Genomic DNA, 14,111 nt, shown 5'->3' with positions numbered 1-14,111 from the left:
GAGGCTTAAATCAATGTTATATTCATTCCCCAATCATGAGATCTCGAGAGAAATAATTATGCAAAGTTTTTATGCTTGGCTTTCTCATAATAATCAAACCATGCTCGATACTTCTTGTGCTGGCTCTTTTATGATGAAGACTATTGAATTCAGATGGAATTTATTGGATAGAATTAAACGCAACTCTGAAGATTGGGACCTTGGCGAAGGTAAAGAGTCAGGTATGACACCTAAGTTTGATTGTGTTAAATCTTTTATGGACACTGATATTTTCCGTAACTTTAGCACTAAATATGGACTTGACTGTGAGATAGTAGCTTCTTTCTGTGAATCTTTTGCTACTTATGTTGATCTCCCTAAGGAGAAGTGGTTTAAATATCATCCTCCCATAGAAGTAAAAGTAGCTGCGCCTATTAAAGTTGAAGAAAAGACTGTCACTTATAATGATCCTATTGTTCCTACTTCTTATGTTGAGAAACCACCTTTCCCTGTTAGAATAAAGGATCATGCTAAAGCTTCAACTGTTGTTCATAAAAGCAATATTAGAACTTATACACCTCCTGAGCAAGTTAAAGTAGAACCTAATATTGCTATTGTTAAAGATCTTTTGTTCGATAATATTGATGGGCATGTTATTCAGTTCGAAGGTGAAACTGCTAGAATTGCTAAACCTTGTGCTAAAGATAAACATAGACCTGTGGTAGGCGTGCCTGTTATTTCTGTTAAAATAGGGGATCATTGTTATCATGGCTTATGTGATATGGGTGCTAGTGCTAGTGTTATACCGCATACTTTATACGAAGAAATTAAGAATGAAATTGCACCTGCTGAGTTAGAAGGTATTGATGTCACAATTAAACTTGCCAATAGAGATACTATTTCACCAATTGGAATTGTTAGAGATGTTGAAGTCTTGTGTGGGAAAACTAAATATCCTACTGATTTTCTTGTTCTTAGTTCTCCACAAGATAGCTTTTGTCCCATTATATTTGTTAGACCCTTCTTGAACACTGTTAATGCTAGGATAGATTGCGAAAAGAATGTTGTTACTATTGGCTTGGATGATATGGTTCATGAGTTTAATTTCTCTAAATTTAGTAAACAACATTGTGAGGAAGAATGACCTAGTAAGGATGAGATTATTGGTCTTGCTTCTATTGCCGTACCTCCTAGTGATCCTTTAGAACACTATTTTCTAGACCATGAAAATGATATGTTCATGAATGAAAGAAGGGAAATAGATGAAGTATTCTTTAAACAGGAACCTATTCTGCAACACAACTTGCCTGTTGAAATTTTAGGGGATCCTCCTCCACCCAAGGGTGATCCCGTGTTTGAGCTTAAACCGTTGCCTGATAATCTTAAATATGCTTATCTTGATGAAACGAAGATATATCCTGTTATTATTAGTGCTAACCTTTTAGACCATGAAGAAGAAAGATTATTGAAAACTCTAAAGAAGCATCGTGCTGCTATTGGATATACTCTTGATGATCTTAAGGGCATTAGTCCCACTCTATGTCAACATAAAATAAATTTGGAAGCAGATGCCAAACCAGTTCGTGATCCTCAACGACGTCTGAATCCTAAAATGAAATAAGTGGTAAGAAAAGAAATACTCAAGCTTCTGTAGGCAGGTATAATTTATCCCGTTGCTGATAGTCAGTGGGTAAGTCCTGTCCATTGTGTCCCTAAGAAGGGAGGTATTACTGTTGTTCCTAATGATAAAGATGAATTGATTCCACAAAGAATTATCACAGGTTATAGGATGGTAATTGATTTCCGCAAATTAAATAAAGCTACTAAGAAAGATCATTACCCCTTAACTTTTATTGATCAAATGCTAGAAAGATTATGCAAACATACACACTATTGCTTTCTAGATGGTTATTCTGGTTTCTCTCAAATACCTGTGTCGGCTAGAGATCAATCAAAGACTACTTTTACATGCCCTTTTGGTACTTTTACTTATAGACGTATGCCTTTTGGTTTATGTAATGCACCTGCTACCTTTCAAAGATGCATGATGGCTATATTCTCTGACTTTTTGTGAAAAGATTTGTGAGGTTTTAATGGATGATTTTTCCATCTATGGTTCCTCTTTTGATGATTGCTTGAGCAATCTTGATTGAGTTTTGCAGAGATGTGAAGAAACTAATCTTGTCTTGAATTGGGAAAAGTGCCACTTTATGGTTAATGAAGGTATTGTCTTGGGGCATAAAGTTTCTGAAAGAGGTATTGAAGTTGATAAAGCCAAGGTCGATGCTATTGAAAAGATGCCATGTCCCAAGGACATCAAAGGTATAAGAAGTTTCCTTGGTCACGCCGGATTTTACAGGAGGTTCATTAAGGACTTCTCAAAAATTTCTCGGCCTCTGACTAATTTATTGCAAAAAGATATACCATTTGTCTTTGATGATGATTGTGTAGAAGCATTTGAAATACTTAATAAAGCATTAGTCTCTGCACCTGTTGTTCAGCCACCTGATTGGAATTTACCCTCTGAACTTATGTGTGATGCTAGTGATTATGCTGTAGGTGATGTTCTAGGGCAAAGAGTTGATAAGAAATTAAATGTTATTCATTATGCTAGTAAGACTCTATACAATGCTCAAAGAAATTATGCTACTATTGAAAAAGAGCTTTTAGCTGTTGTATTTGCCTGTGATAAGTTCAGATCTTATATTGTTGATTCTAAAGTAACTATTCACACTGATCATGCTGCTATTAAATACCTTATGGAAAAGAAAGATGCTAAACCTAGACTTATTAGATGGGTTCTCTTGCTACAAGAATTTGATTTGCATATTGTTGATAGAAAGGGAGCTGAGACCCCCTTGCAGACAACTTGTCTAGGTTAGAGAATTTCTTGATGACCCACTACCTATTAATGATAGCTTTCCTGATGAACAATTAAATGTTATAAGTACTTCTCATAGTACTCCATGGTATGCTGATTATGCTAATTATATTGTTGCTAAGTTTATACCACCTAGCTTCACATACCAGCAAAAGAAAAAGTTTTTCTATGACTTGAGACATTACTTTTGGGATGACCCACATCTTTATAAACAAGGAGTAGATGGTGTTATTAGACGCTGTGTACCCGAGCATGAACAGGAACAGATCCTACGCAAGTGTCATTCCGAGGCTTATGGAGGACACCACGCTGGAGATAGAACTGCACATAAGGTATTGCAATCTGGTTTTTATTGGCCTACTGTCTTCAAGGATGCCCGTAAGTTTGTCTTGTCTTGTGATGAATGTCAAAGAATTGGTAATATTAGTAGACGTCAAGAAATGCCTATGAATTATTCTCTTGTTATTGAACTGTTTGATGTTTGGGGCTTTGATTATATGGGACCTTTTCCTGCCTCTAATGGATACACACATATTTTAGTTATTGTTGATTACGTTACTAAGTGGGTAGAAGCTATTCCAACTAGTAGTGCTGATCATAACACTTCTATTAAAATGCTTAAGGAAGTTATTTTTCTGAGGTTTGGAGTCCCTAGATATTTAATGACTGATGGTGGTTCACACTTTATTCATGGTGCTTTCCGTAAAATGCTTGCTAAGTATGATGTTAATCATAGAATTGCATCTCTTTATCACCCACAGTCTAGTGGTCAAGTAGAGTTGAGCAATAGAGAGCTCAAATTAATTTTGCAAAAGACTGTTAATAGGTCTAGAAAGAATTGGTCTAAGAAACTTGATGATGCATTATGGGCTTATAGAACTGCATACAAAAATCCTATGGGTATGTCTCCGTATAAAATGGTTTATGGAAAAGCATGTCACTTACCTCTCGAACTAGAACATAAGGCGTATTGGGCTATTAAAGAGCTCAACTATGATTTTAAACTTGCCGGTGAGAAGAGGTTATTTGATATTAGCTCACTTGATGAATGGAGAACCCAAGCTTATGAAAATGCCAAGTTGTTTAAAGAAAAAGTTAAAAGATGGCATGACAAAAAGATACAAAAGCGTGTGTTTAATGTAGGTGATTATGTATTGCTATACAACTCTTGTTTAAGATTTTTTGCAGGAAAACTTCTCTCTAAATGGAAAGGCCCCTACGTTATTGAGGAGGTCTATCGTTCTGGTGCCATAAAAATCAACAACTTCGAGGGCACAAATCCGAAGGTGGTAAACGGTCAAAGAATCAAACATTATATCTCAGGTAATCCCATAAATGTTGAAACCAATATTATTGAAACTGTAACCCCAGAGGAATACATAAGGGACACTTTTCGGAACATTTCAGACTCCGAAAAGGAATAGGTATGTGGTACGGTAAGTAAACTGACTCCAAAACAATTTTTAAGGCAATATCTCTCCATTTTGGAATATTTAGAAAAATAGAAAAATAAGTAGGAGTCCGGGAAGGAAACGAGGGCCCCACGAGGGTGGTGGGCGCGCCCTACCCCTCTAGGCGCGCCCCCTACCTCGTGAGCACCTCGTGTGCCTTCCGGACTCCGTTTTCTTGCACATTACGTATTTTGGTCGGTAAAAATTCATTATATATTCTCCCGAAGGTTTTGACTCCCATATCACGCAAATATCCTCTATTTTTGTTTTCGAGCTGTTGCTGCTGCAGATTAGAGCAAGATGTCTTATCAAGAGTCAATCAGGGAGAGCCGGGTATCTAACCCGGCACCGGAACCAAGGGCAAACAGCGACGCTGACCACTTTGGGCCAGCAACGGAGGAAGAGATGGAGGCTGACTTGATGAGAGTAGATGCCATGGAGGATCAAGAAGTCACCTCTCGCCTCCGAGCTGGGTTCACGATGGGGGAACTACAGAGCTCAGCTATTCCAAACTCGGTTATCCCTTCTAATGTTAGATTTCTTTCTTATGAAAATATGAAGAGGAGTGTCACTTGTTCTCCCGCAGCTATGCAACACCCTTGGGTGCAAGGAGCTTTAACTATCACAGGAAAGCTTTGTAAGGAAATAGTGGACCTCAAACAGCAAGTCAATAAGCTCAAGGAGGAGAACCGCATCCTGAGGGGAATCATCGCCAAGAATATTACACCGACAAAGGAGATATAATCACATGGGTATGGGCACTCCCCTTGGCAACTGCCAAGCTTGGGGGAGGTGCCCCTGTATCGTATCACCATCGCAACTCCTATCTTTATCGTTTTCTTAGTTCGATCCTATTAGAAGTATCTTGATCTAGTAGAATAAAGTTTATGGCATGATCTAGTTTTGAGTTTTGCTTTATGATCTTTCTTTGTAATCGAGTCCGTGAGCTGTATATAATAAAGATTAGTGTTGAGTCAAGGGCTTGATTATTTTGCCATGATTTTGGGTGAATAAAATAAAAGAAGAAAAGAATAAAAAGAAACAAAAAGTTCATATTGATCATATTGAGAGTAATGACTTCACATAGAAAGAGTATGATGATTAAAAGTTGTTGGGAGTTGGCAGACATAACTTCGGTCATTGTTGCAATTAATAGGAAGTAATAAGGAAAGAGAGGTTTTCACATATAGATATATTATCATTGACATCTTTTATGATTGGGAGCACTCATTAAAATATGACATGCTAAAGAGTTGATGTTGGACAAGGAAGACAATGTAATGAGTTATGTCTTTCTTATATCTGAGATAAAATATGTTGTCATGGATCCTCTAACTTGTTGAGCTTGCCTTTCCCCCTCATGCTAGCCAAATTCTCAGCACCAAGTAGAAATACTACTTGTGCTTCCAAATACCCTTAAACCAGTTTCGCCATGAGAGTCCACCATATCTACCTATGGATTGAGTAAGATCCTTCAAGTAAGTTGTCATCGGTGCAAAGCAATAAAAATTGCTCTAAATATGTATGATTGATTGGTGTGGGAGAAATAAGCTTTATACGATCTTGTGATGTGGAAGTAATAAAAGCGACGGACTGCATAATAAAGGTTCATATCACAAGGGGCAATATAAAGTGACGTTCTTCCGCATTGAGATTTTGTGCATCCAACCATAAAAGCGCATGGCAACCTCTGCTTCCCTCTGCAAAGGGCCTATCTTTTATTATTATCTTCTACCTTATGCAAGAGTCATGGTGATCTTCACATTTTCTTTTTCATTTTATCCTTTGGCAAGCTCAGCATGTTGGAAAGAACATGATATATATATATATATATATATCTAATTGGATGTAGGGGAGCATGAACCATTATTGTTGACATTACCCTTGATGTAAAAGGTTGTGGGGTAAAACTATAAGCCCCTATCTTTCTCTATGTCCGATTAAAACTTCATAACCACAAGTATTGCGTGAGTGTTAGCAATTATGAAGGACTAAATGATAGTTGAGTATTTGGAATTGCTTTTTAGCTCTGACATAGACTCTTTCCGATGTTATGATAAATTGCAATTGCTTCAATGACTGAGATTATAGTTTGTCGGAGCCCAATAAGGTTTATGATTTATACTTTTGCATTGTGAATAGATCATCACTTGAACATAAGTAAGCATATGACAAAATCTATATATGTTGTTGTTATGAGAATAATCATGATGCCTTCATGTCCGTATTTTATTAGTATCGACGCCTCTACCTCTAAACATGACGACATATTTATTGTTATCGGCTTTTCACTTGAGGACAAGCGAGGTTTAAGCTTGGGGGAGTTGATACGTCCATTTTGCATCATGCTTTTATATCGATATTTATTGCATTATGGACTGTTATTTCACTTTATGTCACAATACTTATGGCTATTCTCTCTTATTTTACAAGGTTTACATAAGGAGGGAGAATGCCGGCAGCTGGAATTCTGGGCTGGAAAAGGAGCAAATATTAGAGACCTATTCTGCGCAACTCCAAAAGTCCTGAAACTCCACGGAACATCTTAAAATAAATAAAGAAAAATCCTTGCCAAAGATGAAGGCCAGGGGGCCCACACCCTGCTCACGAGGGTGGGGGGTGCGCCCCCTACCTCGTGGGCGCCCTGGTGGGTCTCCGACGTCCATCTTCTCCTATATGAGGTCTTTTGATGAGAAAAAAATAGGGGGGGAACCTTTCGGGACGAGACTCCGCCGCCACGAGGCGGAACCTTGGCGGAACCAATCTAGAGCTCTGGCAGAGCTGTTCTGCCGGGGATACTTCCCTCCGGGAGGGGGAAATCATCACCATCGTCATCACCAATGCTCCTCTCATCGGGAGAGGGCAATCTCCATCAACATCTTCACCAACACCATCTCATCTCCAAACCCTAGTTCATCTCTTGTATCCAATTCTTGTCTCAAAGTCCGGGATTGGTGCTAGTAGGTTGCTAGTAGTGTTGATTACTCCTTGTAGTTGATGCTAATTGGTTTATTTGGTGGAAGATCATATGTTCAGGTCCTATATGGATATTATTACCCCTCTGATTATGAACATGAATATGCTTTGTGAGTAATTACGTTTGTTCCTAAGGACAAGGGAGAAGTCTTGCTATTAGTAGTCATGTGAATTTGGTATTCGTTTGATATTTTGATAAGATGTATGTTGTCTAGCCTCTAGTGGTGTTATGTGAACGTCGACTACATAACACTTCACCATTATTTGGGCCTAGAGGAAGGCATTGGGAAGTAATAAGTAGATGATGGGTTGCTAGAGTGACAGAAGCTTAAACCCTAGTTTATGTGTTGCTTCATAAGGGGCTGATTTGGATCCACATGTTTCATGCTATGGTTAGGTTTACCTTAATACTTTTGTTGTAGTTGCGGATGCTTGCAATAGAGGTTAATCATAAGTGGGATGCTTGTTCAAGTAAGAACAATACCCAAGCACCGGTCCACCCACATATCAAATTATCAAAGCATCGAACGCGAATGATATGAACGTGATGAAAACTAGCTTGACGATATTCCCATGTGTCCTCGGGAGCACTTTTCCTATTATAAGAGTTTGTTCCGGCTTGTCCTTTGCTACAAAAAGTATTGGGCCACCTTGCTGCACTTTGCTACAAAAAGGATTGGGCCACCTTGCTGCACTTTATTTACTTTTGTTACTTGTTGCTCGTTACAATTTATCTTATCACAAAACTATCTGTTACCACTTATTTCAGTACTTGCAGAGAATACCTTGCTGAAAATCGCTTATCATTTCCTTCTGCTCCTTGTTGGGTTCGACACTCTTACTTATCGAAAGGACTATGATAGATCCCCTATACTTGTGGGTCATCACGGAGCCGCCGCCAAGCCCTATTCTTCCTCAGGAGGGCAGATCTAGAGTCCGTTCGGGGCTCCAAAGAGGGGAATCCGTCACCATCGTCATCATCAACCATCCTCCATCACCAATTTCATGATGCTCACCGCCGTGCGTGAGTAATCTCATCGTAGGCTTGCTGGACGGTGATGTGTTGGATGAGATTTAATTGAGTTAGTTTTGTAAGGGTTTGATCCCTAGTATCCACTATGTTCTAAGATTGATGTTGCTATGATTTTGCTATGCTTAATGCTTTTCACTAGGGCCCGAGTGCCATGATTTCAGATCTGAACCTATTATGTTTTCATGAATATATTTGTGTTCTTGATCCGATATTGCAAGTTATAGTCACCTACTACGTGTTATGATCCGGCAACCCCGGAGTGACAATAGTCGGGACCACTCCCGGTGATGACCATAGTTTGAGGAGTTCATGTATTCACTAAGTGCTAATGCTTTGGTCCGGTACTCTGTTAAAAGGAGGCCTTAATATCCCTTAGTTTCCAATAGGACTCCACTGCCATGGGAGGGTAGGACAAAAGATGTCATGTAAGTTCTTTTCCATAAGAACGTATGACTATATTCGGAATACATGCCTACATTATATTGATGAACTAGAGCTAGTTCTGTGTCACCCTAGGTTATAACTGTTGCATGATGAATGCCATCCGACATACTTGTCCATCATTGATCCATTGCCTACGAGCTTTTCACATATTGATATCTGCTCAGTTACTTTTCTGTTGCCAGTGTCACGATTGCTACAAACTACTACTGTTACTTTTGCTACCATTACCGATACTTCCATACTACTTTGCTACTAAATACTTTGCTGCAGATATTAAGTCTTTCAGGTGTGGTTGAATTGACAACCCAGTTGCTAATACTTGAGAATATTCTTTGGCTCCCCTTGTGTCGAATCAATAAATTTTGGTTGAATACTCTACCCTCGAAAACTATTGTGATCCCCTATACTTGTGGGTTATCAAGACCTTTTTTGGCACTATTGCCGGGGAGCATAGCTCTATTCTGTGAGTCACTTGGGATTTATATCTGTTGATCACTATGAGGAATCTGAAAGATCAAGATTTTTCCCTCAACTACGAGGGGAGGTAAGGAACTGCCATCTAGCTCTGCACTTGATTCTCCTTCTGTTTTGAGTAAACTTGCGACACCTACACCTGCCATTGATTCTGATATGTCGCATGTTATTGATGATGCCACTTCTGCTATGCATAATGCTTATGATGATACTACTTCTCTGCTTGATAATACCATGCTACTAGGTGAATTTCTTGATGAACAACTTGCTAGGGTTAGAGATAATGAAATTATTGAAACTGATGATATTATTGAAGATTATGATTATGATTCTCCCCCTAGATATGAATTGCATGTTGTTCCTGAGGGTTATTTATGGATGAAGAGACTGCTAGAGACTTCTTTGCTTGCAATGATAGAGAGGATCTTAAGAAATTGTTAGTTAAGCTGAAAGAGAAATCCTTTAATGCTAGAATGAAATATGATCCTGCTTTTGCTACTTCACCTATCTTTGTTATTGATAAGGATTATGAATTCTCTGCCGATCCTGAGTTAATTACTTTGGTTGAATCTGATCCTTTTCATGGTTATGAATCTAAAACTGTTGTGGCACATCTACCTAAATTGAATGATATAGCCACCCTATTTGCTCATGAGAAAAAAATTCGTTATTACTATATCCTTAAATTATTTCCTTTCTCACTAAAGGGTGATGCTAAGGTATGGTTTAATTCTCTTGCTCCTGGTTGTGTGCGCAGTCCCCAGGATATAATTTATCACTTCTCTGCAAAATATTTCGCCGCTCATAAAAAACAAGGTACTTTAAGGGAAATATATAATTTCGTGCAAATTGAAGAAGAGAGTCTCCCACAAGCTTGGGGGAGGATTCTCCGATTACTTAATGCTTTGCCTGATCATTCTCTCAAGAAAAATGAAATACTTGATATCTTTTATAATGGACTAACCGATGCTTCCAGAGATTACCTGGATAGTTGTGTCGGTTGTGTTCCAGGGAAAGAACTATTGATCAAGCTGAAATTCTATTGAATAATATGTTGACTAATGAAAATAATTGGACACTTCCTGAACCAACTCCGAAGAAGAGGGGTATTCTATTTCTCAGTCCTGAAGATATGCAAGAGGCGAAGAAATCTATGAAAGAAAAATGTATAAAAGTTGAAGATGTTAAAAATTTACCGCCTATTGAAGAAATACATGGTCTTGATAACCCGACACAGGTAGTAGAGGTAAACTCTCTCTGTAGATTTTATGAAGATGATATTCCTCATAATAAGTCTGCTAGACAATGCTTTGACGAGTTTGATAATTTTATTGTTAAACAAGAAAATTTCAATGCTTATGTTAGTAGACAGTTGAAACGTAATGCTTACATTCTTGATCACCTAAGTAATTATATGAATAGTACTGTTAATGATATTAAGCTTATTAGGAACATGCTTCCATGGTTACAACTCAAGTAGAACAAGTACTTAAGGCTCAAGATGATTTGCTAAATGAGTTGAATAGTAAGAATAAAGATAATGCTATTAGGGTTATGACAAGAGGTGGTAAAATGACCCAGGAACCTTTATATCCTGAGGGCCATCCTAAGAGAGTTGAGCAGGATTCTCAGAGAATTAATACTGATGCACCTAGTCCTTCAAATAAAAACAAAAATGATAGGACTTTGCATGGTAGTGAACCTGCTATAGATACACCTGAGAATCCCAATGATATTTATATTTCTGATGCCGAGACACAATCTGGTGATGAACATGAACCTAGTGATAATGTTAATAATGATGTTCATGTTGATGCTCAACCTAGTAATGATAATGATGTAGAGATTGAACCTGATGTTGATCTTGATAACCCACAATCAAAGAATCAACGTTATGATAAGAGAGACTTTGTTGCTAGAAAACATGGTAAGGAAAGAGAACCATGGGTTCAGAAAGCCATGTCCTTTCCTCCTAAGCCATCCAAGAAAAAGGATGATGAGGATTTTGAGCGCTTTGCTGAAATGATTAGACCTATCTTTTTGCGTATGCGTTTTATTGATATGCTTAAAATGCCTCCTTATGCTAAGTATATGAAAGATATTGTTACAAATAAAAGAAATATACCGGAAGCTGAAATCTCCACCATGCTTGCTAATTATACTTTTAAGGGTGGAATACCCAAGAAACTTGGAGACCTAGGAGTACCAACTATACCATGCTCCATCAGAAGAAACTATGTTAAAACTGCTTTATGTGATCTTGGAGCCGGTGTTAGTGTTATGCCTTTATCTTTGTATCATAGACTTGATTTGAATAAGTTGACACCTACTGAAATTTCTTTATAAATGGCTGATAAATCAACTGCTATACGAAAAAGGGTTTCCCCCCGCTTTATATTATAAAGCATCCAACACCGATACAACCGAGAGCCGATACAAACACACACCACCACTACACACACCACGCACCCAAGGCAAGAACACACACCCAGGGAAAGATACAAGGGTGTCGGGCACCGACACACCACTCCAACGAACTACAAAGCACACTAAAGATGAGCAAAGAGGCATCGCCTTGAGCCGACGGAGATCACCATGAGCAATCGCCAAGGAGAGGTGAGACGACCGACAACGGAGCAAGGACTCCAAAACGGTGCCTCCAACAAGGGTACGACCATAGCCGCCACCGTCTGATCACGCAGATCAGGTTTTCACCCGGAGTAACCCAAAGGGAAAGGAAGCACCGCGACGGAGCCTTCAGGGAAGAAATGACGTCCGAGGATGCCGCCACCGTCGGCCAGTACAAGGACTGGGCAAGTGATGTACCCGAGTGCACCAACCCTTCGGCATCCCCTGCTCCGCCAACCAACCACATCCATGCCGCCCGTGCGGCCATGTCTGCTCGCCCGCACCCGAGCTGCGCAATCTGCCCAAGATCCACGCATCTCCCACCGCCAGGGCTGCCGCCCAGCATCCAGACCGTCCCAGTACCCTCAAAGGAGACGGCTTTGGACGGAGCCAACTCCCACCATCGCCGCAACCTGCAAACTGTCGTGCCTTGGACATCGCATGGGACAGCAACCATGAAGCCTCATGTCGGGGAAAGGGGAAGGGGAGGTGTGCCACTCGGCCACTCCCGGCACCCACGGTGCTGGTGACGGCGGCTCGACCACGTCGAAGCCCCATCCCTCCAACCACTCCCCCCAAAGCACCTGCTTCGCCCCGGCCCTGCTATTGGCACAACCCAAAGCGAGGCCACTCATGGCCGCTCGTTCGACGAAGGAGGGAGAAGATCCACTGCCGCCACCGCCAGGGAGAGATCCAGGGACAGCCCGCCCGCGCCGCGCGCCGCCGACCACAGCCGAGAAGGACGCCCAACTATACTCGGAGCCTGCATGCGGCGCCACCACCCCTATGCACGGGGGCGCCAGCCGCCCGTGTCCCTGCTGCACCCAGCCCATGCCGCCGAAAGAGGCACCGGAGGCAGATCCGGGCAGATCTGACCAGAGCCCACACGCACGCACCACCTGAAGGACCGGCCAGCGCGAGATCCCGAGAGCCTGCAGCCGCCACACCGCAAGCCCCCGCCTAGACCGCCGGCACACCATGAGAGGACGCGCCCGCCGCCGCCAGATCGGCCGCTGCCATGCCGCCGCCCCCGCGCAAGGCCGGCGCCTGCACCCGATCCAGCCGTCCCGCACCGGCCCACCATGGAAGAGCACAGGGGAGAGGAGAGCCCCGCCGCCACCAACGCCGGCTGGGCTTTGCCCGGCGGCGCTTGCTGGCGGCAGCGGGGGAGGAGGGGCGGGGAGGGGAGGGAGTTTGGGTGGCGGCTAGGGTTGCCCCCCGAGTCGCTCGCGGGAGCGACCGGGAGGGGAGAGGGCTGCACCATCCTAAATCAACCACTATACCCATCGGTATCTGTGAGGATGTGCCTGTTGTGGTTGCAAACGTCACTATCTTAACGGACTTTGTTATTCTTGATATTCCCGAGGACGATAATATGTCGATTATCCTTGGTAGACCCTTTTTGAATATTGCAGGGGCTGTTATTGATTGCAACAAAGGCAATGACATTTTTCATGTTAATGGTAATGAGCATACGGTGCACTTTTCGAAGAAACAACCTCAAGTTCATAGTATCAATTCTATTGGAAAATTTTCAGCTATTACTATTGGAGGTTTTGAATTCCCTCTTCCTACTGCCAAAAAGAAATATGATATTCTTTTTGTTGGGGACATGCATATCCCCGCTGAGGTAACCTAGTGTTATTAAAAAATTCTCCGGTTTCATGTCCTTCGGAAGAAGTTTGTTAATAAGACTTGATCAACCTTGTTAATGGATTCCTTTTGATGAGCATGAGATGGATGAATTTGGAAAGCACAACTCTCTGTACCCATCTTTTACTTTCTGTTATTTAGATTAAATAAAGAAAAAAAAATAGTATTTTCTGTCTGTTTTTTGAATTATCCATGCAATAAAAAATGTCTCGAAAATAAAAGTTCTCCAAATGCCCTGAAATTTTTGTATGATTATTTTTAGAATATTTAAGAATTTATGGGCAAAGAACACACTAGGGGGCCTCACCAGCTAGCCACAAGGGTGGAGGGCGCGCCCCCCTGACCTTGTGGGCCCCACATGGCCCCCTCCACTTATTCCAGCACACATCCTCTCCTTCTTCCTCCAAAAAAAATCATCTAGTAGCTCAAACTCGTGTTCTTGCTCATCTTTCTGCCATTTTCGATCTCCTTGCTCAAAGCCCCATTCACAAAACTGCTTTGGGGGATTGCTCTTCGGTATGTGACTTATCCAATGGTCCAATTAGTTTTTGTTCTAGTGCTTTATTCATTGCAATTTTTTTCTGCTGTGGTG

Source organism: Triticum urartu, chromosome 5 (genome assembly GCF_003073215.2).
Source record: "Triticum urartu cultivar G1812 chromosome 5, Tu2.1, whole genome shotgun sequence".
NCBI lineage: Eukaryota > Viridiplantae > Streptophyta > Magnoliopsida > Poales > Poaceae > Triticum > Triticum urartu.
This window is presented reverse-complemented; position numbering follows the sequence as displayed.